At 43.2% G+C, this 15,360-nt stretch overlaps 2 protein-coding genes across 8 annotated transcripts in view; both read left to right on the top strand.

The window, feature by feature from the left end:
• RALY (RALY heterogeneous nuclear ribonucleoprotein) overlaps nt 1–15,360 on the top strand; it is a 414,018-nt gene that overhangs the window by 337,048 nt on the left and 61,610 nt on the right. The window contains exon 1 of one of the 6 annotated variants that reach the window (XM_050807260.1): nt 12,564–12,825. The exons of the other annotated variants lie outside the window; for them this stretch is intronic. The gene's annotated coding sequence lies outside the window, so the exon portion shown is untranslated. Of the gene's footprint in view, nt 1–12,563; nt 12,826–15,360 lie in introns of those variants that run through there. 6 annotated transcript variants of the gene reach the window in all.
• CHMP4B (charged multivesicular body protein 4B) overlaps nt 1–15,360 on the top strand; it is a 264,810-nt gene that overhangs the window by 188,424 nt on the left and 61,026 nt on the right. The gene's annotated exons all lie outside the window — the stretch shown is intronic.

Below are 15,360 nucleotides of genomic sequence, written 5' to 3'. Positions count from 1 at the left end.
GTGATTAGGCTGCAGAGATAGAGAACATTCTGTGCAATGGGGACAACTTGAGTAGAGGCACAGATGAATGACTAGACTGAGTAGCATCCATATTTCTGCTAATGAGCAGGTGGTAGAAGTGTCCCACACTTTGGAGATGGGTGATACCTTCTCATAGCCTCTCAGAGCAGAGCAAGGTCATGTCGTTATGAAGCCAGTTTGTATTTAAACTGGATAAAAGGATGAGAATGATCTCTTTGCTTATAATTATATCATTTCAGGAAGGAAATTAATCCAGTAAACAATCATACTTGAAGTATATCAAAAGAGAGTTTTTCTTCTTAAAATGGTTGGGGAGGGAAGGGAATACTGAAACCTACATAACTTAGTCTCTCAGAGCTCATCTATTACTTGTATATTTGCTCAGGGAAAAAATTGCCATTTCTTTGTCAGCTTTTATCCTGCCAGTGGACCCTAGCTGGGTGTTTATTTTGTGTAGTTTTACCAAATCACTTTGAAGGTTGGCATGAACATTGATCATGTCTTTGAGCCTTTCTTCTTTGTTCTGTCAGCAAATATTAGAAAATGTACCTTAAATTACTTGGTTGGGGAAAATAAGGTGGCCCTGCCTGCTTCCAGAGAACAGCACTTTCATGTTAAACATTAGTCAGCTTCTGATCCTGTGTCAGGTCATGGGGTGTTTGTCAAGATAGACAGGGTGCTAGAGCTGCCACTAGGGACTTTCACTAGAGAATTTCTAGGCCCCCTGTCGGGGAGACTAGTTGAGTAGTTGATTTAAAAATCTGATGGGCCGGGCACAGTGGCTCACAGCCTGTAATCCCAACACTTTGGGAGGCCGAGGCAGGCAGATCATGAGGTAAGGAGATCGAGACCATCCTGGCCAACATGGTGAAACCCTGTCTCTACTAAAAATACCAAAATTAGCTGGGCGTGATGGTGCCTGCCTGTAATCCCAGCTACTCGGGAGGCCGAGACAGGAGAATTACTTGAACCAGGGAGGTGGAGGTTGTAGTGAGCTGAGATCGTGCCACTGCCACTGCACTCCAGCCTGGAGACAGAGTGAGAGACTCTGTCTCAAAAAAAAAAAAAAAAAAAACTGACCTGGGTTTTAAATGTTAGTGCAGCCTTGCATATTAGTGATATTAATTGGGTGTCCACTATGTTGAGATACCGTATTTAGTACCTTGTGTTTATACTAATACAGCTAATATTTACTGAAGGTTACTATGTGTGAAGCTTTTTATGTATATAAAATATTATTCTCACCTCAAACCTAAGAAGTAGGTTGTGTTGATCATGATGATACAGATAGGAAATCGAGACACAGGGAGGTTAAGAGATATGCCGTGGTCGGCCGGGCGTGGTGGCTCACGCCTGTAATCCCAGCACTTCGGGAGACTGAGGCAGGTGGATCACGAGGTCAGGAGATCGAGACCACGGTGAAACCCCATCTCTACTAAAAATACAAAAAATTAGCTGGGCGTGGTGGCAGGCGCCTGTAGTCCCAGCTACTTCGGAGGCTGAGGCAGGAGAATGGCGTGAACCCGGGAGGCGGAGCTTGCAGTGAGCCGAGATCACACCACTGCACTCCAGCCTGGGGCAATGGAGCGAGGCTCTATCTCAGGAAAAAAAAAAAAAAAAGATGCTGTAGTCACGCTGCTGATAGATGGAGTTGCTAGGATTGAAACCTAACTAATTCCTCTTTATTTTTAATATGGAAAATTTCAAATATATACAAAGTTGAATAGGTTAATAAAATATGATTTATCCATCACGTGACTTCAACAGTTAGCAGTTCCTGGTCAGTCTTGTTTCATTTATACCCCTACCTACTTTTTTCCATTCTGTGCTTTGAAGAAAATCTCAGCTATCATATTTTGTCCTTAAATATTTCACAGTGTGTCTCTAAAAGATGACTTCTAAAAACAATTGTAATGCCATTACCATCTTTATAAAGTTTAACAGTACCTTAATAAAATAAAAATCCACATGATTATGTTCAAATGTTCGATTGTTTTGTAAATGTCACAACCTTATTTTGATAGTTTGATTCAGGATTCATATAAAGACCACACATGGTTCTTAAGTCTTTTAAGTCTCATTTAATTTATATGGTCCCTTCTATAGTCACACTTTGCATAGAGATGTTTCAGTCAATGATGGGCCGCAGATATGACAGTGGTCTAATATGATTGTAATATCTTTTTTTTTTTTTTTTTACTGTACCCATTGTATGTTTTAGGTGCACAAATACTTACCATTGTGTTACAGTTGCCTACACAGTAATATGCTGTATAGTTTTGTAGCCTAGGAGCAACTCTATACAGCGTATACTATGTAGTCGAGGTGTGCAGTAGGCTGTGCCACCCAGGACTGTGTAAGTGCACACTGGTGTTTGCACAAGGACGAAATCGCCTAATGATGCATTTCTCAGAATGTATCCCCATTGCTAAGTGATGCATGACTGTAGTTATCCCCTGTTTATTTGTTGAAGAAGCTGGGTGTTTTTTTCTATAGATTTTTTCATGTTCTGGATTTTGCTCATTGCATTCCTATGGTGTGTTTTCTGTGTTTCTTTGTCCTCTGTATTTCCTGTCAATTGTTGGTTAAGGACAATATCTCTTTTTTTTTTTTTTTTCGAGATGGGGTCTCGCTCTGTCACCCAGGCTGGAGTGCAGTGGCGTGATCTCAGCTCACTGCAAGCTCTGCCTCCCAGGTTCACGCCATTCTCCTGCCTCAGCCTCCTGAGTAGCTGGGACTACAGGTGCCTGCCACCACACCTGGCTAATTGTTTGTATTTTTACTAGAGACGGGGTTTCACTGTGTTAGCCAGGATGGTCTTGATCTCCTGACTTCGTGATCCGTCGACCTCGGCCTCCCAAAGTGTTGGGATTACAGGCATGAGCCACCACGCCCGGCCAGAACAATATCTCTTAACCTTCATGACAACCCTACAAAAATAGGTATTGTTCTTATTTTGTAGGTCAGAAAACAGACTGAGAGAGGTTGGGTGGCTTGTCCAAGGCCACACCAGGATTTGAACACAGGCCTACCTGTCTGCAAAGCTTTTGTTCCTTCATCACTAAACCACTTTGTGACCTTAGGCAAATCATTTTAAGTTCTCTGGGTCAGCCAGGTACACCTGTAATCCCAGGACTTTGGGAGGCCAAGGCAGGCGGATCATGAGGTCAAGAGATCGAGACCATCCTGGCCAACATGGTGAAAGCCCGTCTCTACTAAAAATACAAAAAATTAGCTGGGCGTGGTGGCACGCGCCTGTAGTCCCAGCTACTCAGGAGGCTGAGGAGGAGAATTGCTTAAACCCAGGAGGCGGAGGTTGCAGTGAGCTGAGATCATGCCACTTCACTCCAGCCTCGGTGACAGAGCGAGACTCCGTCACAAAAAACAAAACAAAACAAAAGCCAGGTGCAGTGGCTCACACCTGTAATCAGCACTTTGGGAGGCAATGGAGGGTGGATCACCTGAGGTCAGGAGTTTGAGACCAGCCTGACCAATATGGTGAAACCCCATCTCTATTAAAGTACAAAAAATTAGCTGGGCGTGGTGGTAGGCACCTGTAATCCCAGCTACTTGGGAGGCTGAGGCAGGAGAATCACTTGAACCCAGGAGGCAGAGGTTGCAGTGAGCCAGGATTGCACCATTGCACTCCAGCCTGGACAATAAGAGCGAAACTCCATCTCAAAAAAAAAGAAGTTCTCTGGGCCTTCACTTCTTTGTTTGTGACCGTTTGAGTGCCTACCATGTTATAGTATGGTACTAGATGGTGTGAATAATACCCATATGAGTAAGACTGTCTTCAAGGAGCATGTAGTCAATCAGGGACTGCAAGACCATATGCTATTTCAGACAAGGTCATTGTGGGGCTATGGGATCCTTAATCTCCCTTAAGAGTGTCCTGCCTCCCTGCCATCCTGTCTTGCTGTTTTCTGTGCCATGCTCTTCACTGCTGCCTGGTACCTTTTCCTACAAACCAGTTTTGTTGTATTCTCCCTGCTGTAAGTCTAGCATAGGAGTTTTGGTAAATAAACAAAAGTTTTTCCAGCAATAAACTTTTCTTTGGATTGAGTTACTGTTTCAAGGGCAGCTACTCTTTTTTTCTCTTGTGTTTGGCAAAGGTGTTATTGCTTTTATGGAGATGCTGAAGGAATCTAGGGAAGATAGAATAATGATGGAATGAAGCATGGGGAATGCCATCCTGCATCAGGGGAGAACATATATTTAGCATTGTACTGTTCACTCCCAAGGGCATCTGACTAATGGGGTAATTTTGCTCTTTTGCAAAGACAAGGAGCTTTTAGTTGTGATGTTCAGGGAGCATAATTTTAAAGGTATTCTATTTAGGGGAACCAAGCTGCCGGCAGTGTTGTCGTTTTTTAAATGGAGACAGGGTCTTGCTCTGTTACCCAGGCTGGAGTGCAGTGGCACAATTGTAGCTTACTGCAGCCTCGAACTCTTAGGCTCAAGCTATCCTCACGCCTCAATCTCCTGAGTTGACATGACAGCTGGAATGACAGAGACATGCCACTACACCCAAGTGTTTTTTAAAGTTTTTTTGTAGAGATAAGGTCTTGCTTTGTTACCCAGGCTGGTCTCACACTCCTGGCTCAAGCAATTCTGCTATCTTGGCCTCCCAAAGTGCTGGGATTATGTGTGAGCCATTGCACCCAGCCTCTGTTATTATTTTGAGTGGAATAAAAGCCTGGGGAGATTGGAACTGCTTTTCAGTGGAGATTGTATGTATGTGTGAGATGAGAGGTCCTGTCATAGGGCTATGAAGGTGACTGATTTCTCATGAAAAAGGAGGACGATTTTTGAGAAAGTAGCAGAGACTAGAACCTGACGCTGACTATGAGCAATTTTTCCATTTATAAGAGTAGGAGTAGGCCTGTCTTCACTCTCTGAGTCCTCTACCTGGGATTTGTTTTGGTGTTTTTTTTTTTTTTTTTTTTTTTTTTTGAGACGGAGTCTCGCTCTGTCACCCAGGCTGGAGTCAAGTGGCTTGATCTTGGCTCACTGCAGCCTCTGCCTCCTGGGTTCAAGCAGTTCTCCTGTCTCAGCCTCCCAACTAGCTGGGACTATAGATGCGCGCCACCACGCCTGGCTAATTTTGTATTTTTAGTAGAGACAGGGTTTCACCAATTTGGCTAGGCTGATCTTGAACTCCTGACCTTGTGATCTGCCTGCCTCAGCCTCCCAAAGTGCCGGGATTACATACATGAGCTGCCACGCCCCGGCCTCTACCAGGGTTGTTATATTGTGACTCCTTGTACACTGGCTAGTCCATGCTTTAGAAGCTTGTAACCTGAAGCAAAGAGACATGGCTTGGATCTTTGGGCAACCCTTTGAAGCATTGGCCCAATTTGGCAGAAGCTTTGAGTTTACAACTTCATGTACTTCATGTTCTTCATTTCTCTCCTTTTTTCTACTTTCTGCTTCCTTATCGACTGGCTTCTTTAGACAGCATATTTGTTCTCAAGTTTGTCAAAGTCACACCATTTCCTATTGTTTCTTTGATACTCAAGCCCAGTGTCAGTTGCCATTTATCACCAGAGTAGCACTTTTTTTGGGAAACACTTGATCAGCTCATTTTTGCTAGCTGCTTGCCACCAAGGTCCAACCCAGCTCTAGAAGGAACGCTAATATTGAAGAGACTTTTACCCAGTTAAGGTGCTGGTGAATCCCCTGCGACTAAGTAAATTATCTTCATTTTACTGGGAACTTTTGGTGCCCTTATTGGCTGGTAAATCTGTCTCCTGGCCTATCTTAGGACTTCATATGGACAGCAAACTAGTCAAGGCTCAGTGCATCATGTCCTTGTCAAGTTGGCATTTTTTGCAATCCTTGTTATATATTTGTAAGGTAGAGTGGAAGTGAGTCTGATGCGTCATGAAGGAAACCATGGACATTAATTCAAAATCAATAGTGTTTTACTTATGAGTTGGTACCTGGTCTTTTTTTCTTCCAGTGGCACTCTGTTGCCCAAACTGGAATGCAGTGGTGCAATCTCAGCTCACTGTAGCCTCTACCTCCCTGTCTCAAGTGGTTCTCCCACCTCAGCCCCCTGAGTAGCTGGGACTACAGGCATGCACCACCACGTCCTGTTGTTTTTATGTTTTATTTTGTAGAGATAGGGTCTTGCTCTTTTACAAACCAGGCTGGTCTTGAACTCCTGGGCTCAAGCCATCCTCCTGCCTTGTCCTCCCAAAGTGCTGGGATTACAGGCCTGAGCCGCTGCACCAGGCCTGAAAGTAGGCAAAAGAATCACCCAGAAAGTCACCTGCTGGTTCCCTTTGACTTCTTGTGATTACTGTAACATCATCCAGTATGTGGAGTACCGTGGTAATTTCCATGACAACTGATCCTGATTTCCAGATAAAGAGAGGGAGCTAATAAGTGTTAGGAACTCAAAAAGGGTAGTAGGCTAAGTTTTTGTGATGCTAAGTAGAATTTTTAGCCGAAAGGCCCTTTCAGCGGCAACTGCCTGATTAAACCTCTTGCTCTTGTAGGTCTGGAGAGGTTAAGCAACTTGCCTAAGGGACTGCTATGTTTGTGGAATAAACTCTGGATCCTCAGTTTAGTATCTCTCCATGCCTGCTATTCTGCATAACTTTTTTCATTATATCTTGGCTGAACTGCGAGCTATATGAAGGCAGAAACCATGTCTGTCTTGTTGATGAGTGTTTTTCCAGAGCCTGGCATAAGATCTAAGTATTTTTTGAGTGAATGAATAAACTGGGGGTGTTTCTCAAACTGAAATACATGGCTGCATAGTAGATGATACATGAAATCACAGGGTAAAGCATACATCTTCCTGAAGTGTCAGTATACTTAGGTTTTTTTTGGAGTTGGATTAGTTTAAATATTATAACTGGTAATTTAAAGTTTGCTTTTAACTTTAAATATCTTTATGGAATGAATGATAAATTAGCATGAATTGTTTAAATGAAGTGACAAAGCATCAAATAAGTTACAGGATTATAGCAGGCCCTTTGAATTCTACCCCAGGGTGAGTCTGGCATCATCAGATCTCTGATATTTTTAAGAGCAGCTAGAAATCTAATTTTTTTAAAAGTGAGACCTGATTTTGAATGTTGGCAATTAACTCAGAGGTTTTTAAGTAAATTTGTACATATCAGACATATTCTTGGGCCTAAACATCTGCTTGTGACCTTTGAGATAAAATACAGGTCTGAGCAGGAACTAGACTTTGGATAGGGCCAAGATAGGTGGTGGTGTCAGGGATAGCTCCTGTTCTGAGTCTGGCTCCCTCAGATTTCAAACTAACCATAAGCAGGGGTGGAAAGAGTAAAGCTAGAGACTTGATCAGAACAAATTCCCACAGTAAACATCCTCTATAGGAAACGGCTTCTGTAACTCACAGGCTACCGTATCCCTTCTCATTTACTCCCCTTGTTTTGCAGATGAAACTAAGGTCCAGAGAGGGAACCAGAGCTTTCTTCTAGGACCTTAAGAAGCAGCCATGGGACCAGATGCAGTGGTTCACGTCTATATTCCCAACATTTTGGGAGGCCGAGGCAGGCAGATCACTTGAGGTCAGGAGTTCGAGACTAGCCTGGCCAACATGATGAAACCCTGTCTCTTCCGAAAATACAAAAAGTAGCCGGGTGTGGTGGCACACGCCTGTAGTCCCAGCTACTCAGGAGGCTTAGGCATGAGAATCGCTTGAACCCAAGAGGCGGAGTTGCAGTGAGCTGAGATTGCGCCACTGCACTTTAGCCTGGGCGACAGAGCGAGACCCTGTCTCGAAAGAAAGAAAGAAAAGAAGCAGCCATGGGTCCTGAGCAGGCTCTACTTCAAACTCTTGAGCTTTGTTTGGTTTTCCTGCCTCACACACTTGGGCCATGGGGCAGTGGCTTCTGGCATAGCCTGCGGTGGTTGGGAGAGCTGAGCTAAGGCTTCTTGGTGCAGCCCTATCATCATGAAGTGGCGGAAGGTTGAGGTGGCAGATGGTAATGTGCTGAGCCTCTTCTTGGTGCAAAGGGTCTGTTTCTGTCACTAGCATCAGAATGACTTTTTTTTTTTTTTTTTTTTTTTTTTGCCTAGAGAGATGTAGAAGACAGCTCAGCAAAAAGAAGCCTCAGGGCCCAGATAGAGCTATCCCTCCTTGTGCCTTCCTTGCCTCTTCTCTTCCTCTTCGTTTTCCTTCCTCCACCTTCTTTCTTTTTGAGCCCTACTTACCCTCTCTTCTGCATCCTCCCCAACCCCACATCCTTTGTTTTCTTCCTCACTGTTGCCCTTCTTGAGAAATTCTTGTATTGCTACTGTAGTGCGCAGAGCTTGGGATCAAACCTGTTTTCTGTGTTTTTAAAGGGAACTTGCAGTAAAAAGTAGGGCATCTAAAATAGGGAGACTAGACATCTTGAAACTGTCCCCTCTTCTCCATTCCCACCCCAAGTCATAAAGAATGAAATCTAAACTCTGGCCTTGGCCACAAGGCTCATGCAGTCTGGTGCCATATCACTTTGCTGCCGTTTGTCAGCAGCAAAGTGCTTAATACCTGCTGTTTCCCTGTGTTTCTGCCAGTAGGAGGTTCCCTGTATGTGCCAGGCTGTATCATGACTTTGACTACAGACAGTCCCTGGTTTACAGTTTGACTTACTGATTTTTTGACTTTATGTTGGTACGAAAGTGATATGCATTGTGGAAACCGTACTTGGACTACTCATACAACTAGTCTGTTTTCACTTTCAGTACAGTATTCAATAAATTATATGAGCTATTCAACACTATATTATGAAATAGGCTTTGCGTTAGTTGATTTTGCTCACCTGAAGGCTAGTGTTAATGTTCTGAGCATATTCAAGGTAGGCTAAGCTAAGCTACGGTGTTTGGTAAGTGCATTTTCCCAGCCTGGGCAACATAGACTTCATCTCTTAAAAAAACAAAACAAAACAAAAAACCTAATTCGTGTAATGGGGCATTCCTGTAGTTTCAGCAGCTACTTGGGAGGCTGGGGTGGGAAGATCACTGGAGCCTGGGAGGTTGAGGCTGTAGTAAGCCTTGATTGTGTCACTATACTCCAGCCTAGGCATCAGAACGAGACCTTGTCTCAAAAAAAAAAAAAGACTTTCAACTTATGATATTTTCAGCTTACAATGGGCTTATTGGGATGTAACCCTGTTGTAAATTGAGCAGCATCTGTATTTCCCCTAAGTAGAAATTCCCCTTATCTTCTTATCTCCTTTACCTGACAGACTCCTATTTATCTTTCATATCAATTTCAATGCCACTTCCTCAGGGAAACCTTCCCTAATCACTACAAAAGCAGAATTAATTTTGATCAAATAAAATACAGGATTTATAGCAGACCCTTTGACTTCTAGGACTGCTGTAGTTGTACTCTAGTGCTGTGTCACACCCAAATCCTCTCTCGTTCATTAGATCGAGACATTACAGACCAGGGGATAGTGTGCTACTTACCTGTATTTCCCTTGTGTCTCTGAAATAGGCTTGGCACAAATAGTACTTGCAAAATGAATGATGGAAATGTGTATGCATTGATACTCATAGTATAGTTTGGGGTTAAGTGCTACAGATGAAATATGACAAAGTGTGCTTTGAAAGAAGAGGCTAAATTTGGGGGTGACTAAAATCAAAAGAAATTATTGACTTGAGGGTCTCTGTTTTGTAAGAATACGTAATTAGCTTAAATAAGCAGCAAAAGGTTAGTTTTAATTATGTAGTTTCTGTTAATAAGTGTTTTTGTCTGTTTTACCTCAATTTGAACAGGTAAGTTTGCCTGCTTGCTGGACATGCCTCAGAACACATGAATAGCCCGTACTAGATCTTGGGAACGTGGATCTTAGCGTCACTTTGGAATAAGTTCTTATATAAATACCCCCAGCCTTTTGAGAGCAGGGCTTATTAAAGGACGCATATGTAGGGCCAGTACCTACTGGCAGTTGGGTTCAGGGAAATGGGATTGACGTTTTAAAAAGCAGTCGGATTCTTAGCTCTTGAAACTTATTGTTAACTTAAATTTCCAGTAATTAAAAATTTTAAATTTTAAAATTAGAATTGCCAATACTTTAACCTTTGAGAAGGGTTTCTTAGAAATAAATTTAGTAATGTCCTCAAGACGTTAGTCTTACATTTAAACTTTTTTCTTTAAAACTTGGTATTGGTTGTTAACTTTTACACAGTTCTGAGTACTGTTAATATCTGGAAAGTATCTTGAGATATCAGTGGAAAGCTAAACAATCTAAATTTAACAGGAAATACTTTTTTATGATTCAGAAAATAAAATCAGATTTCTTCAAAGTCAAAAAAAGAAATATGACAAAGTGCTCTGGAAATTTACTGGAATTCTTGAGAGAGAACTAACTAGAAGAAATGTTGGAAGCTTCTAGAAGCTGGTAGCATTTGAGCTTGTCCTTAAAGATTCAGCAGTTCAGTTGGCAGAGATGGTGGGAAGAACCTTCTAGATGGAAGGAATGGTTGGAGTAAAAGTAATGAGGAAATACAGAAGTCAGGCCCTACCTGCTAATCTACCTGTCCCCCTTATTCAGAATTTCTGTCAAATGTGTGCTAAATCTTTGTGGGCCAGCCTAAAGGAAATTTACTTTTCTTCCTATTCTTTCCTTCCCTTCTTCCTACCTCTTTTGTCCTTTTTGCCTTTTATTTTTTGTTTCTTCTCAATGTGTCCCTTTTTTTTTTTAATCTCCCCATTTCTCTAGTCCTTTAAAAAAAACCCAAAAAAACAAAAAACTTTATTTACCTTTCTGTACCTACTTCTTTTTTGCACTCTTCCTAGGTAACCCAAGAAATCCAAGCCTTTGGGTGGAGATGTGAATCAGCCATACAATATTTAACTCCAAATAACACCTCCCCTTGTGAAGCTGAGAAGTAATTGAGTCATAATTGCTTCTCATCTGTCTCTTGTGTTTTATTGGCATAGACTTTTTTTTTTAACCTCCCACAGTGCTGGGGGTGTCATTATCATTTTATTTTTCATAGTTGTCAAAATGTCAGTTTTAATGAGAAATTTCTGCAGATAGGTCTGCCCTTGAGTGGTAGGAGCCTTCAGGCAAAGCCAGGGCTAGATGAATCAGAAATGTTCATGGATCTGTTTTCTCATGCATACAGGTGTATAGGCCACACAGAGACAGACATACACTTTTCCCCATCCCTGCAGGCTCAATGCTTTGCAACATGTGCGCACACACACACAATTGAGTCATGATGGTGCATATATGTTCTCTCTCCTATACACATTCAAAGTATCTCCCTTACACTTTCAAGCCATCTATTCCTCTTCCTCCCGTATGTGCACATATTTACCCTCTTACACCCCTGTCCCACTGTCTTCTACCCAGATACCCAGAATTGTGTGTGCTACAAAAGTATCTGCAAGCCTAACGCAGACACCACACTGTTCACTCCTTTACATATACGCACAAGTCTTCCCCTCCATACATGCCCACATATACTCAGACATCTCTACCCATGCCAGATGCCACACACCGAGTACCACAGCATCCTCCACATTTCTTTATACCCAGGTGCTATCACCACCACCCCTTAGGGTGCTGTATCTTCATAACAGACATTTTAGTTTCAGATTAGTTTTGAAAGGAAATGTTCTTTGCCGACAGCCAAGCTAGCAGACTGTTAGGAAGTTGGAACCATTTATGACAGATCCTTTGGATTCAGGCCCCTAGTATAATGATGGGGGTAGGGGAGGACTGGATCAGACAACAGTGGGCTACCTCTGTTACTGTTTATGACCCAAGGTGAGTTTGAACCTGAGTTCACTACTATTGGAAGGCGATCCCGTACTTAGCACAAGAGAGCCAAAGCCCCACTGCATGTGTTCCAAATCAGAATCTCTGGGGTCTGGCATAGAAACTGATGTTTTTAATGAATTCCCTGAGTCCTTCTGTTGTGTAGCCAGGTTGGGAAACACTTATCTAGAGAAAGAACTAGAAGTAAAAAGATATGTATTATCTTCTGATACCACCTTGGATAAGTTTCTTTTCTGGACCTCAGCTTTCTTCACTGAAATATAAAAAACCTTTACTCATAAAGGACCCTTTCAGTTCTAAAATTTCATGCTGCTTTATGATGAATTTAGTCTGGGATCTTTTTCTACCTCATGGTGTCCGTTCTCTGTGTCTGCCTGGGGCAGGGCATTTGGCCAGAGACCAGCGAGGCAGCCCAGGCCCTGACCTTCTGGCAGAAGCACTGACACAGCTCCTAATTAGAAATGGATCAATATGGGCCTGCAGCCAGGCCTGGGGAGCCTGGGAGGAGGCTGGAGTCCTGCTCCTAGGTGAAGAGAATAATTACCATGAAATGGATCTGGTTGTACTTGTCAATACAACAGTTCTGCTGGTGTAGCCCACCTCCCCTGGGGACCAGCAGGCAGGGCTACCCTGCTATTTGATGTGTTTTCCTCACCTTTTAAATTCTTACCTAATGTGATGCTAGGTACTTAGTATAGGCCCCCTCTTCAGATGGAAAAATCACTTATTGAATACCTACTAAGTGTTAAATACTGAGCCTCATTGTGTTTATTTCTCCTTGCAACCTACTGGCATAGAAGGGAAAGGAAACTGAAGCTCAGAAAAGTCAAAGTGAAGTGACTTGGCTGCCCATTGTCATATAGCATAATCTCTATTGTGCTATGCTATTAATATATTTCTGAGCATTTGCAACACCGATTCCAATCTGATGAACTGTTTTCTACCAGGGCCCTCCTTTACCCTTCTACAGACTGAACTGGAGCTCAGGCTGTCTCCCTGGAGCTGTTCAAAGACTGGAGGAAATTCTTTAAAACCTGTGGTAAGGCAGGTGTGGCGGATGGGGAGGGATGCTCTGCTTGCTTTTGCTTTCTCATCTCCTTTCCAAGGTCCCTAAGGAGTGAGCAGGCTCTAATGGGAGAGATCAGTTATCATTTAGGATCAATGAGAAGGTTTTCTCCTCTATGGAGTGCAGAGTCAGGTTTCTGAACTGGCCTTGTGCAAGGAGGGGGAAGGGGTTCATAACTGGATGCATTGGAGAACCTGCAGGCTTAACATCCTCAGCAGCCAGTGTGGTCAGACCAAATTCCTCCTATAGTTGGTCATTCAGCAGATACTTGTTGAGTGTCTCCTGTGTGTCAGGGCTTGTGCTAGTGCTGGGGATTCTTACATGACCTCACAATCTAGCATCAGAGTCAGACAAAGATACAAACCACAGTGTAATGTATGTTCCTTAGAAGAGTGTATAAGGGATTCTGAGATTCCAAAGGCATGAATGGGGGTTCTCCTAGGGGATATAATTTTGATCTGTGTTTTGAAGGAAGAATGAAGAGTAAGAGTTAAGCCAGGAAGGGCACTCCAGACCAGGGAACCAGCACAAACAAAAGCATAAAGATGTGTCTGGGAATTCTTGATAAAATGGTGGGCATTAAAGCAGTACCTAACATGTAGCAAAGCAGATTGACTGCCCTGAGCCCTTATCCTTTGCCAGATTTAAGGCTGTAGTAGTAGCTATTGGATGGCAGTAATGCAGGAGCAGCAGGTAGGGAGGAGGAGATCGATTTATTAGCAAGTGCCGACTGAAACTTATTTCTAGACTTCTGTGGGGAAGAAGGGAGGAAGCCTGAAGAGCAGCAGCCCTCTGTCCTCTGGGCCAGACCTGCAGAGGTGTTGTAGTTCTTGGCAGTGGTTTGAAAGTTCATCTGGTCCAGGCAAATAGCTTTGCTTCTCTCATGGCAAAGTCCTCTGCTTCACACAGTCTGCCCCTCCTTTCTGTGTTCTTTTAAAGAAAGAAATTAATGGAATCTGTTCAAAATACCCCTGAAATGAAATTACATTTTTAACTCTAATTACCCTAATTAAAACTTGACAGCCGTAATCCTGGAATGGCAGATATGCCTGGGACAAGCTCACTTACCCAGATGGAATGTTGTTCTGTTCTGGGTTTAGAAGAAAATTTCTTTCGGTGTTTGTTTTGTTTTTTCCATCAGCAATTTAGTCTTTGACCCCACAAATTCCACACGATAGGATAGCTGCACTTTTGGACTACAGGCTTGCCCAGGACCCCTAATCTCAACAGAGGTTCCTTTGCATCCAGAGGTAGAGCTCCTGATGATTCTTACTACATACCTTTGAGTTTTTTCTTCAGTTGAGATTGAATTGCAGCCTTTCCCTCAGTGAAATCACCTGCCTTGGGGAACTAAGGATCTGTTCTTGTTAGAAGGCTGTCTTCTGGTCTAGGGCTAAATATGTATTGGGGGTCAGTTTAGGGCTGGTACTTAGGATACAATTTGAGGCTGGGGACAAGGAGGTCTGAAAATAGGATCCCTTGGCCGGGCACAGTGGCTCACGCCTGTAATCCCACCACTTTGGGAGGCTGAGGCAGGCAGATCACTTGAGGTCAGGAGTTCAAGAGCAGCCTGGCCAAGCTGGTGAAACCCTGTCTATGCTAAAAATATTTTAAAAATTAGCCAGGCATGGTGGCGGGCACCTGTAATCCCAGCTACTTCGGAGACTAAGGTAGGAGAATCGCTTGAACCTGAGAGGTGGAGGTTGCAGTGAGTCGAGATTGTGCCACTTGCACTCCAGCCTGAGCGACACAGTGAGACTCCGTCTCGGAAAAAAAAAAAGATCCTTCTATTCTTCACATAGTTCCAGTTTCTTTAATGCAGCACAAGTGAGAGCAGCCTAGTGAGATGCCTGGTCTTGGCCTCTGCTTTAAGTGGTTACCTGGCCGGACCCAAAAACATGATGGGATGGGAGGTAGGGGCAAGCCCATAAAGCAGACTGAAGGGTTCTTTGATGCTGTGGGTCGTCTCATGGTTCTGCTAGAACCAAAGATCCCCATGTTCTAGTAATCTGTTCGGCCTAGAAGCCTGTTCAGTAGGCAGACACTGGGTGCTCTGTTAGGTACTGCAAGGGACACAGAGTTGAGTAAGATACAGTCCCTGCCCTTGAGAAACTTAGAATTCTGGAGGAGTGGGGAGGTAGTGGTGGGTGAGGGACAACCATATACATAACAAATTATGTAAGACAGAGCAAGCTTTATTCAGTAGATAGGAAGCTTGAGTGCCCACTGTGTACCAGGTTCTGAAAATAGTGTATAGACATATGAGACACAGTTCCTGTTTTTCAAGTACTTCCAGTAAATTAGATAGGCATGTAAAGGTTCACTGTAACACATAGAAGTGGAGGATGTGCTGGACAGATTACCTGGGAAGGAGGCTAGTCAGGGAAAGTGAGGATTAACTCCCATGGGGGTGAGGGGGGGAATCATTGGCAAAGACTTCTCCCAGGTGTTGGCATTTGGACTTGTCTCTAAGTAGGTAATATTGGCAAAGGGATGGAGAAAGTCATC

The sequence above is a fragment of the Macaca thibetana genome, chromosome 10 (assembly GCF_024542745.1).
Source record: "Macaca thibetana thibetana isolate TM-01 chromosome 10, ASM2454274v1, whole genome shotgun sequence".
Lineage (NCBI taxonomy): Eukaryota > Metazoa > Chordata > Mammalia > Primates > Cercopithecidae > Macaca > Macaca thibetana.
Note: the sequence above shows the minus strand (reverse complement) of the source record. Positions and strands in the feature narration are given on the sequence as shown.